A 12,733-nucleotide genomic window follows, 5' to 3' on the forward strand; every position below is an offset into this window, starting at 1 on the left:
GAGACGTTCAAAGGGACGGGAAGCCTTTATCAGGTGCGCCCTCTCTGGCCGGTAGAAGTGCGGTTTGCACTCCGTGCAGATTTGGCAGTCCCTGGTGACTGTCCTGACCTCCTCGATGGAGTAGGGCAGGTTGCGGGTCTTGATGAAGTGGAAGAAACGAGTGACCCCCAGGTGGCAGAGGTCCTCGTGGAGGGCTCGGAGGCGGTCCACTTGTGCAATGGCACAAGTGCCGCGGGACAGGGCATCAGGAGGCTCGTTTAGCTTCCCCGGACGGTACAAGATCTCGTAGTTGAAGGTGGAGAGTTCTATCCTCCACCGCAAGATCTTGTCGTTTTTAATCTTGCCCCGCTGTGCATTATCGAACATGAAGGCAACTGACCGTTGGTCCGTGAGGAAAATGAATCTCCTGCCGGCCAGGTAATGCCTCCAGTGTCTCACAGCTTCTACTATGGCTTGTGCCTCTTTTTCGACCGAGGAATGGCGAATTTCGGAAGCATGGAGGGTACGGGAGAAGAAAGCCACGGGCCTGCCCGCTTGGTTGAGGGTGGCCGCCAGAGCTACGTCGGACGCATCGCTCTCGACCTGGAAGGGGAGGATCTCGTCGATGGCGCGCATCGTGTCCTTTGCAATGTCTGCTTTGATGCGGCTGAAGGCCTGGCGGGCCTCCGTCGACAGGGGGAAAGTTGTGGACTGGATTAGGGGTCGGGCTTTGTCTGCGTAGTTGGGGACCCACTGTGCATAATAGCTGAAGAACCCGAGGCAGCGCTTCAGGGCCTTGGGGCAGTGAGGGAGGGGGAACTCCATAAGGGGGCGCATGCGCTCAGGGTCGGGGCCTATAACTCCATTTCGCACTATGTAGCCTAGAATGGCTAGACGGTCGGTGCTAAACACGCATTTATCCTTATTGTATGTCAGGTTAAAGATTTTCGCGGTCTGTAGAAATTTGCGGAGGTTGGTGTCGTGGTCCTGCTGGTCATGGCCGCAGATGGTGACATTATCCAGGTACGGGAACGTTGCGCATAAGCCGTACCGGTCAACCATTCGGTCCATCTCTCGCTGGAAGACCGAAACCCCATTAGTGACACCAAAGGGAACTCTTTAAAAATTGATAGAGCCACCCATCTGCTTCGAAGGCAGTGTACTTGCGGTCACTATTACGGAGGGGTAGCTGGTGGTAGGCGGACTTGAGATCCACCGTGGAGAAGACCTTGTATTGTGCGATCTTGTTTACCAGGTTGGCTATATGGGGGAGAGGGTACGTGTCCAGCTGCGTAAACCTGTTGATGGTTGTAGTCAATGACCATCCTATGTTTCTCCCCGGTCTTTACCACCACTACTTGAGCTCTCCAGGGACTGTTGCTCGCTTTGATGACCCCTTCCCTCAGCAGCCTTTGGACCTCGGACCTGATGAAGGTCCGGTCCTGGGCACTGTACTGCCTGCTCCTGGTGGTGACGGGTTTGCAATCCGGGGTGAGGTTCGCAAACAGGGAAGGCGGGTCGACCTTAGGGGTCGCGAGGCCGCAAACAGTAACGGGAGGTATAGGGCCGCCGAATTTGAAGGTCAGGCTTTGCAAATTGCATTGGAAGTCCAGCCCCAAGAGGGTAGCCGCACATAGGTGCGGCAGGACATAGAGGCGGAAATTGTCGAATTTTCTGCCTTGGACAGTGAGGTTCGCTAGGCAGAACCCCTTTATCTCCACCGAGTGTGACCCGGAGGCCAGGGAGATCCTTTGGTTTACAGGGTGGGTTACAAGTGAACAGCTTACCGTGTCGGGGTGAACAAAGCTTTCCGTGCTCCCAGAGTCAATCAGGCAAGACGTCTCGTGGCCGTTGATGAAGACCGTCGTTGTAGCTGTTGCGAGTGTCCGGGGCCGACTTTGGTCCAGTGTCACCGAGGCCAGATGGAGCAGTTGTAAGTTCTGATCGGGCAGCGTGTAGACTGCCGTGCTGGGGGCCTGTGGCCCCATCCAAGGTGGCGTCACCCATGGGTCGCACATGGTGTCCGGGGATGACCAAGATGGTGGCGGGGATGGACAAAATGGCGGCGCCCACCCGTCCAGCGTGGTGTCCGGGGGGGTAAGATGGCCGCGCCCGTGGGTCGCATGTGGCCCTGGGATAGGGGGGGTGGCGGTGAGCGCTGGCCGGCCGGGACCTGAAGGGGGGTTGCCGCGACGGTCCGGAGTCGCTGGAGACCGCGGCCACGGCGCGGGCCTGGCAGACCCCCACAAAGTGGCCCTTCTTGCCGCACCCTTTGCAGGCGGCAGTGTGGGCCGGGCGGCGCCAGTGGGGATGATTCGCCTGCCCGCAGAAGAAACAGCGGGGCCCGGCGGCGTTAGCGGGCCGTCTTGCCGCGCAGGCCTGCAGGGTCAGGGGGAAGGTCTGTGGGGCTGCCGCTGCGGGGTGCCATGCAGCCCAAGCGGCCGCCGCGCGGTCGGGCACATAGGACTGCGCGTTTTTGTAGGCAACGTCCATGGACCCTGCCAGGGCCCGTGCCTCTCTAAGTCCCAGGGTGTCCTTTTCTAGGAGTCTTCGGCGAATATCTGAGGAGCTCATATCTGCTACGAAAGCATCCCTGATTAAAAGTTCCGTGTGCTCGCTCCCCGAAACTTGCGGGCAGCCACAGTTTCGGCCCAGCACCAGTAGCACCTGGTAGAAATCTTCCAACAATTCCCTGGGGCTTTGCCGTCTAGTTGCAAGCAGGTGTCACGCGTAGACCTGATTTACAGGGCAGATATAATGTCCTTTTAGCAGTTCAATCGCGGCGTCATAGTCCTCCGCCTCCTCGATAAGGGGGTAGACCCCAGGGCTCTCCCTTGAGCGCAGGAGGTGCATTTTCTGTCCTTCTGAGGGGGTGCCTCCGGCCGTCTCGAGGTAGCCTTTAAAGCACGCCAGCCAGTGTTTAAATATTGCAGCCGAGTTCTCCGCGTGGGGGCTGAGTTGTAGGCACTCCGGTTTGATTCGGAGATCCATCCTTCCAGCTTAAGTCTAGTCGATTAAATTGATGCGCTATCAATTACACTCAAGACGAAGTGATTTCATAACTGAAGGCTTTAATCTACTAGAACTTGTTCCCCAGCAGCTTCGGAAAGTGAAGGCTGCTGGGACAGCACCGTTTCTTATACTCCGCCTGTCAGGATGGATCCACGTAACAACAGCCAATGGTAAACTCCTGGGTTTAACCAATGGTCATCAGCCTCTTAGGTACCGCAATACCTGGTACTACCACAGCTACGTAGGCGTACTGTGGGTTGGCGTGGAGTAGCTGTACCCTCTCTACCAACAGGTCCGCCTTGTAGAGTCGTACGTGCTTACAGAGGAGTACGGGTCCTGGAGCTGCGAGCCAAGTTGGGAGCGACACCCCAGAGGTGGACTTCCTGGGGAAGGCAAAGAGATGTTCATGGGGTGTGTCATTAGTCGCAGTGTATAGGAGCGACCAAATGGAGTGCAGTGCGTCGGGGAGGACCTCCTGCCAGCGGGAGGCCGGGAGATTTCTGGACAGCAGGGCCAGCTGGACGGCTCTCCAGACCATCCCATTCTCCCTCTCCACCTGCCCGTTTCCCCGGGGGTTATAGCTGGTCATCCTGCTCTAGGCGATACCCCTGTTGAGCAGGAACTGATGCAGCTCATCACTCATGAATGAGGATCCCCTGTCGCTGTGGATGTAGGCGGGGAAGCCGAACAGCGCGAAGATGGTGTTGAGGGCTTTGATGACGGTGGCAGACGTCATGTCGGGGCATGGGATGGCGAAGGGGAATCTGGAATATTCATCGACCACACTGAGGAAGTACGTGTTACGGTCGGTGGAGGGGAGGGGCGGGAGGCCTTCACCAGGCGCGCACGGTCTGGCTGGTAGAAGTGCGGTTTGCATTCCGCACAGACCTGGCAATCTCTGGTGATTCCGCTGACTTCCTCGACGGAGTAGGGCAGATTGCGGGCCTTAATGAAGTGGTACAAACATGTGACTCCCGGGTGACAAAGGTTGTCCGGAATTGGTCCACCTGTGCGCTGGCACGTGTACCTCGGGATAAGGCATCGGGGGCTCGTTGAGCTTACCGGGGCCATTCAAAATCTCGTAGTTGTAGGTGGAGAGCTCGATCCTTCACCTCAAGATTTTATCGTTCTTGATCTTGCCCCGCTGTGTGTTGTTAAACAGGAAGGCTACCAACCGTTGGTCAGTGAGGAGAGTGAATCTCCTACCGGCCAGGTAATGCCTCCAATGCCGCACAGCTTCAACAATAGACTGGGCCTCTTTTTCGACGGAGGAGTGCCGAATTTCGGAGGCATCAAGGGCTCGTGAAAAGAATGCCACGGGCCTGCCTGCCTGGTTGAGGGTGGCGGCTTGAGCGATGTCTGATGCGTCGCTCTCGACTTGAAATGGTAACATCTCGTCTACTGCATGCATCGCGGCCTTGGTGATGTCAGCCTTAATACGGTTGAAGGCCTGGTGAGCCTCGGCCGTTAGGGGAAAAAGAGTGGATTGAATGAGTGGGCGGGCCTTGTCCGCATAATTTGGGACCCACTGGGCGTAGTAAGAAAAGTACCCTAGGCAACGTTTGAGTGCCTTGGGGCAGTGGGGGAGGGGGAGTTCCATGAGGGGGCGCATGCGGTCGGGATTGGGCCCCAGAACTCCGTTCTGGACCACATAGCCGAGGACGGCTAAGCGGTTCGTGCTGAACACGCACTTCTCCTTGTTATGTTAGGTTGAGGAGAGTGGCGGTGTGGAGAAATTTGGCAAGTTTGACGTCATGGTCCTGCTGGTTGTGGCCACAGATGGTGACGTTGTCCAGGTACGGGAAAGTGACCCGCAGCCCGTACCGGTCAACCATTCGGTCCATTTCCCGTTGGAAAACCGAGACCAAAGGGAACCGTAAGAAAGTGGTAAAGGCGGACATCTGCCTCGAAGGCAGTGTATGGGCGGTCCGCCTTCCGGATGGGGAGCTGGTGGTAGGCGGATTTTAGGTCGATAGTTGAGAAGACCTGGTACTGTGCAATCTGATTGACCATATCAGATATGCGTGGGAGGGGGTACACATCGAGCTGCGTGTACCTATTGATGGTCTGACTGTAGTCCATGACCATTCTGTAGTTCTCTGCAGTTTTCACAAATACCACTTGGGCTCTCGAGGGGCTGTTGCTGGCCTCGATGATGCCTTCCCGAAGCAGTCACTGGACTTCGGACCTGATGAAGGTCCTGTCCTGGGCTCTGTACCGTCTGCTCCTGGTGGCAACGGGTTTGCAATCTGGGGTTAAGTTTGCAAATAGGGAAGGTGGGGCGACCTTTAGGGTCACGAGGCCACACGCAGTAAGAGGTAGTAGGGGCCTGCCTAATTTCAATGTTAGGCTCTGGAGGTTGCACTGGAAGTCCAGGCCGAGTAACAAGGCAGCGCAGAGGTTGGGGAGGACGTAGAGGCGGGTGCCGCGGAACTCCATGCCCTAGACAGTGAGAGTGGCTATGCAGTACCCCCGGATCGCCACGGAGTGGGACCCGGAGGCCAGGGAGATCCTCTGGTTGGCGGGGTGTACCGTGAGGGAGCAGCGCCTTACCGTATCGGGATGGATGAAGCTCTCGGTGCTCCCGGAGTCCAGCAGGCAGGAGATCTCCATCGATTTTCATGTTGGTAGAGGCCGTTGCTAGGTTGCGTGGGCGGAACTGGTCAATCCTGACCGAGGCGAGACGCGGCTGGTCGTCGATGGTAGCAGACGATGGGGTGCCCAGGGAGCATGGGTCTTGGTACGATGGCGGCGCCCACGGGTTGCACGTGTCGTGGGGGAAACAAGATGGCGGCGCCTGATGATCCTGCGGAGGACAAGATGGCGGCAGTCACGGGCCGCACGTGGTGGGGGTCGAACAAGATGGCGGCGCCCACGGGCCATACGTGGGAGGGGGGTCGGAACAATAGCGGCGACTGCGCGGGCCTGGCACACCGCAGAGAAGTGTCCCTTCTTGCCGCAGGCCTTGCAAAGGGTTGTCGGGGGTGTTTTAGCTGCCCACAGAAGTAACATTTGGGGCCTCCCGGGTTGGTTGGCTGCCCCGTGGCACCCGTGTGGGGTTGGCTGAGTGGGGTCCCCGATGGGGTGGCCATCTGCGGAGTCCATGATGCGTAGGAGGGGTGGGCCGCGCGGCCGGGGGTGTAGGCCTGGATGTTGCGCGAAGCGACCATCGGCGAGAGCGCTAGCTTTTTGGTTGCCGTGAGGTCGCGCGTGGCCCGTTCTAAGAGGCGCTGGCGGATGTAATCCGACCCTATCCCCGTAACAAAAGCGTCTCTCATGAGCAAGTTAGAGTGTTCCTTGGCCGTGACGGCCTGACAGTCACAGTCTCTAACTAGGAGAATTAGAGCACGCCAGAAATCTTCCACTGACTCACCAGGAAGTTGACTACGAGTGGAGAGGATGTGCCTGGCGTAGAGCGTGTTAGTCCGCTGAGCGTAGTTTTCCTTCAGTAGCGCTATAGCGTCTTCGTAAGTCGGCGTGTCCTGGATAAGTGGAAAGATGTTGGAGCTCAGCCACGTGTAGAGGATCTGAATCGTCTGAGCTTCCGGAATTGTAAGCTTCGAAACAGGCTAGCCAAAGTCCTTCTTGGCATTGCCTGATTGCGGATCCAGCTACAGGCGATCCGGCTTGATGCGGAGGTCCATCTTCTGAAAACTTTAGTGTAATAAATTGATGCACGATCAATTCACAAAGATGAGAGTTGGATGCAATCGAGGCTTTATTACACTAAGATGTGTGGTCTCCTACAGCAGCTGGTGAAATGGCTGCTGTACGAGGAGCACACATATTTATACTCCGCCTACTGGGCGGAGCCAGCAGGCAGGGAACTACCCCCATACCTGTAGTACAGGGCCTTACCACAAAGCACCTAATATATACATCAGTGGTGACTACCGCAATATGTGAGGTTGAGGGATTGGGTGGTTTGGAGGAACTTCTTAAGGTTGGCGTTGTGGTCCTGCTGGTTATGGCCGCAGATGGTGACATTGTCCAAGTACGGGTATGTAGCCCGCATCCCGTACTGGTCCACCATTCGGTCCATCGTTCCCTGGAAGACCGAGACCCCATTGGTGACGCTGAAAGGGACCCTGAGGAAGTGGACGAGTCGGCCGGCTGCTTCAAAAGCCGTGTAGTGGCGATCGGGAGCTGGTGGTAGGCAGACTTCAGATCCACCGTAGAGAAAACCCGGTACTGTGCGATCTGGTTGACCATTTCTGCAATGTGGGGGACGCATCCAGTTGCGTGGACCGGTTAATGGTCTGGCTGTAGTCCACCACCATACGGTTCTTTTCCCCAGTCCTGACAACCACCACTTGAGCTCTCCAAGGGCTGTTGCTGGCCTCGATGACCCCCTCTCTCAAGAGTCGCTGGACCTCTGACTTGATGAAAGTAATATCTTGTGCACTGTACCGCCTGCTCCTCGTGGCGACAGGCTTACAGTCGGGGGTGAGATTCGCGAAGAGCGAGGGAGGGGTGACCTTAAGGGTCGCGAGGCTACATAACGTGAGTGGGCGTAAGGGTCCGCCGAACTTCAGGGTCAGGCTTCGGTGACTGCATTGGAAGTCCAGTCCAAGCAGTAGAGGGGCGCAGAGGTGAGGGAGGACATACAGCTTAAAAAGGGCATACTCAGCGCCCTGTATCGCGAGGTTCGCAACAGTACCCCTGGCAGCGCGCAGGAGAATCTCTGGAAAACATGACCCTACTCGCCAGAAACTGTAATTATCAAGACGTGACGGCTGAGGAGCACATGAAGCTGCAGATCCGGGACACCGATGTGGCTGGGGTCCGCTCTAATTACGTCAGGCAGCGACTGCTGGAAAACGGGGCTACCGACCTGCAGGACACGGTAAAACTAGCCACCTCGTTAGAGGTGGCTGACCAGAGTCTCAGCGCATTCCCTGCGGACCCAGCGAGCTGAATGGGATCCGGAGACGAGGGAGGTAGTTTGAGATGCGGGGTAGATGTGCAGGTAGCAGAGCCCTAACATTTTGGGGTGTACAAAGCTCTCCGTGCTCCCGGAGTCGAAGAGACAGGGGGTCTCGTGCCCGTTGACCCAGACGACCATCATGGAACTCCTCAGGTGCTTCGGCCGCAACTGGTCGAGGGTGACGGCGCCGAGCTGCGGGTAATCAGTGTAGTCGGAGGAATCTGAGTCATGAAATGGCGGCCCCCACGAGTCGCACATGTCGGATTGAGTTGAAGATGGCTGCCCCCACGAGTTGCACGTGGCTGATGACGCGTCTGAAGGGGGAGTTTCCGGCAGGCATGCAGCCGCATTACGGGGTCTGCGGGCCTGTGAGTCCATGGGTCGGGCCTGAGGAGCTTTTGGCTTCTGGGCTTTCGATCTGGCCAGACAGACTCTGGCGAAGTGACCCTTTTTGCCTCTGTCGCTGCATGTCGCGGAGCGGGCTGGGCAACGCTGCCGTGGGTGTTGGCCCTGGCTGCAGAAGTAGTAAGACAGTCCCCCGGTCTAGGCGGGCAGCCACGCGGCACAGGCCTGTGGCGTGGCCAGGTCTGGCGACATCCGCGTCGGCGGGGCCCACGTTGGGTCCACAGGGAACGTGCTGAGACTCTGGTAGGCCACCTTGTTTACCGTGTCCTGCAGGTCGGTAGCCCCGTTTTCCAGCAGTCGCTGCCTGAAGTAATTAGAGCGGACCCCAGCCACATTGGTGTCCCGGATCTGCAGCTTCATGTGCTCTTCCGCTGTCCCGTCTTGATAATTAGTTTCTGGAAAGTAGGGTCAGGTTTTCCAGATATTTGTCCAGAGATTCTCCTGCGCGATGCCGGCGGGTAGTGAGCAGATGCCGCGTGAACACCTCGTTTACAGGCTTGATGAAGCGCTTCTTCAGAATCGCGACCGCTGCCTCGTACGTGGCCGCCTTTTCGATCAAAACTGAAATTCGATGGCTCACCCGGGCGTAGAGGAGATGCAGCTTGCGAGCTTCGGGGATAGGCGCTTCGGAAGACCCAAGGTAGGCCTCGAAGCAGCGGAGCCAGTGAGAGAAGATCCCCTTGCCTTCTGGGGCACGGGCACCTAAGTTGAGTTTTTCTGGCTTGAGAGCGGCATGCATAGTGACGTTGTTTGTGTAATACATTGATATACCATCAATTCACAGCGAGACCATATGGACAAAGTGAACAAAGGCTTTATTACACAAAGAACTAGCCTGCCAGTGACTTCTGGACAAATGAGCGCCACCCAATGGGCGCAGGACTATATACCATCTCAAGGGGAGTGGAACCAGAGGCGGAGCCCACCGGGGATCCAGCTCAATCCTTAAAGGTTAAAGGTTATACAGGCACCACATCTCCTGGTGAATACATTTCACCACAGCCTCTAAGCGCAGACACACATACACACCTCACAGCACAGACAAACACACACACACCTCTCAGCAGAAACACATACGCTAATACTGCACCTCTCAGCAGACACACATGAAATGAAAAAAATGAAAATCGCTTATTGTCACAAGTAGGCTTCAAGTGAAGTTACTGTGAAAAGCCCCTAGTCGCCACATTCCAGCGCCTGTTCGGGGAGGCTGGTACGGGAATTGAACCGTGCTGCTCGCCTGCCTTGGTCTGCTTTCAAAGCCAGCGATTTAGCCCAGCGTGCTAAACCAGCCCCTACATACATATACACACAGCACTTCTCAGCAGATACACATACACGCACACACAGCACCTCTCAGCAGATACACTTACACACAGCACGTCTCAGTAGACACACATACATGCATACACAGCACCTCTTAGCACAGACACACATACAGGAACACACAGCAACTCACGGCAGAGACACATACACACAGCATGTCTCAGCACAGACACACATAGACACATACACCGGCACCACTCAGCAAGCACATGCACAAACATACACACAGCATCGCTCAGCAGACACATAGTCACACATTACCTCTCAGCACAGACACACACCTCAGCAGACTCCTACACGCACACAGCACCTTGCAGCATACACTGCACCTCGCAGCAGACCTCACACACACCTCTCAGCAGACACACATAACCAACACCTCTCAGCCCAGACACACACACAGCACCTCTCTGCAGACACATACAGCATCTCTCAGCAGATACAGACACAAAGCATGTCTCCACAGATACACACACACAGCTGCCCTCAGCACATGCACAATGCACCTCTCAGCACAGACACACATATACACACACAGCACATCTCTAGACACACATACATGCACACACAGCACTTCTCAGCAGGCACACACAGCACCTCTCAACAAACACACACACATGCAGCACCTTTCAGCAGACACACACATGCAGCACCTTTCAGCAGACAACATACAAGTACACACAGCACCTTTTATCACAGACACAAACACCACCTCTTAGCAGACACACATACACACCTTTGAGCAGACACATGCAAACACAGCCCCTCTCAGCAGAGACACACACACATAGCCACCTCTCAGCAGACACATACACGCGCACACAGCACCTCTCAACAGACACACATACAGCACGACTCAGTAGACACACACAGGTCCATCTTCAGCTGCTTCAAGCAGATACACATACACACGCACACAGCACCTCTCAACAGACACACATACAGCACGACTCAGTGCATACACATAGGTCCAACCATCTTCAGCTGCTTCATCAATGACCTCCCTTCCATAAGGTCAGAAGTGGGGATGTTTGCGGATGACTGCACAATGTTCAGCACCATTCGCGAATCCTCAGATAATGAAGCAGTCCATGTCCAAATGGACAATATCCAGGCTTGGGATGCCAAGTAGCAATTAACATTCACACCATACAAGTGCCAGGCAATGACGATCTCCTACAAGAAGGGATCTAACCACCACCCTTGACATTCAATGGGATTATCGTCGCTGAATCCCCCACAACCAACATCCTGGGGGTTACCATTTATCAGAAACTAAACTGGACTAGCCACATTAATGCTGTGGCTACCAGAGCAGGTCCACGGCTAGGAATCCTATGGCGAGTAACTCACCTTCTGACTACCCCCCCCCCCCCCCCCCCCAGCCAAAGCCTGTCCACCATCTACAAGGCTCAACTCAGGAGTGTAATGGAATACTCTCCACTTGGCTGGATGAGTGCAGCTCTAACAGTACTCAGAAGCTCAATACCATCCAGGACAGAGCAGCCCGCTTGATTGAGCCCCCTTCTACACACATTCAAACCCTCCACCACCGACGAACAGTGGCAGCCGTGTGTACCATCTACAAGATGCACAGCAGTAACTCACCAAGTTTCTACAGACAGCACCTTCAAAACCCACAACCACTACCATCTAGAAGGACAAGAGCAGCAGACACCTGGGAACCCCACCACCAGGAGGTTCCCCTCCAAGTCACTCACCACCATGACTTAGAAGTATATCGCCATTCTTTCACTGCCGCTGGGGCAACATCCTGGAATTCCATCAGCACAGTGGGTGTACCTACACCTCAAGGACTGCAGCGGTTCAAGAAGGCAACTCACCACCACCTTCTGAAGGGCACCTAGGAATGCGTAACAAATGCTGGTCTAACTAGCGATGCCCACATCCTGTAAATTAATTTTTTAAAAATCATTCACGCACACAGCGCACCCCTCAGCAGATGCACAGACACACATGCACACAGTATCTCTCAGCAGACACACATACATGAACAAACAGCACCTCTCAGCAGACACACACATGCATGCACACATAGCACCTCTCAGCAGACACACACACATGCATGCATGCACTGTGGTGATACACCACTGTACTCCCCTACCATTGTACATAGTATATAATAGTTGTGTGTAACGTGGCCCTGTAATACTGTGTATGGTACTGTAGCTCTGTAGAGGTTCGGTCACCGGTAGGTAACCCGACCTGGCCACGATGAGCTCCGCCTTAGCCACTCCCCCGGGAGTTACGTATAAGAACCCTCTTCTGGGACCGGCCCCATTCTGTCTGGGGTCGTCTGTCGGGTAAGCCTCCCATGTAGTATATTAAAGCCTTAGTTAAAGTCTCACATGTCTTTGTGGTTCTTGACGCTTAGTGCATCATGCACCCATTGCACTATTCAGTGTACAGTTGCACCACACTGCGCATGCACTATCCTGCTCAGTGGTTAAAAGATTTTTTTTTGGTATTTCCATTTAAATTGGTATTTTTCTTCTAGATTTACCACTTACTATTCCATTGGTTTAATATTAATTATATCACAGTTACAGTATACACCCCTTTAGTTTGCACCTGCTGGCCAAATCACAAGTTTCCCCATTAGCCTTATTATGACAGCTGTTGATAGCCACTTAGATTATCTGAGTCAATTCGAAGCAGATAGCTCCTTGTGCTATTCTGGCAAACCTTAGCTGTGCCAGTAGAACAATTCTGGTCAGTTGTGTTGAGGAACCCATTTTACGAAGGAGTCTTTGGAGAAGATCCTAGGGGTGATTCACTGAAAAAATGCACTGAGGTATAAGGATTTAGTCATGAGATGATTCAAATAATTGAATCATAGAATCCCCAAGGTGCAGGAGGCCATTCGACCCACATAGTCTGCGTTGACCCTCTGAAAGAGCACCCTACCCACTCCCCAGCCATAACCCGTAACCCCACATAACCTGTACATCCCTGGACACTAAGGGGTAATTTTATCATGATCAATCTACCTAACCTTCATATCTTTGGACTGTGGGAGGAAATCGGAGCACCTGAAGGAAACCCACGCAGACACGAGAGAAA

The 12,733-nt window shown here is 54.9% G+C and overlaps 1 protein-coding gene across 21 annotated transcripts in view; it reads left to right on the forward strand.

The window, feature by feature from the left end:
- The window catches only part of fam13c (family with sequence similarity 13 member C), a 304,619-nt gene that overhangs the window by 286,955 nt on the left and 4,931 nt on the right, over nt 1-12,733 (forward strand). The gene's annotated exons all lie outside the window — the stretch shown is intronic.

The sequence above is a fragment of the Scyliorhinus torazame genome, chromosome 16 (genome assembly GCF_047496885.1).
Source record: "Scyliorhinus torazame isolate Kashiwa2021f chromosome 16, sScyTor2.1, whole genome shotgun sequence".
NCBI classification, from domain to species: Eukaryota; Metazoa; Chordata; class Chondrichthyes; order Carcharhiniformes; family Scyliorhinidae; genus Scyliorhinus; species Scyliorhinus torazame.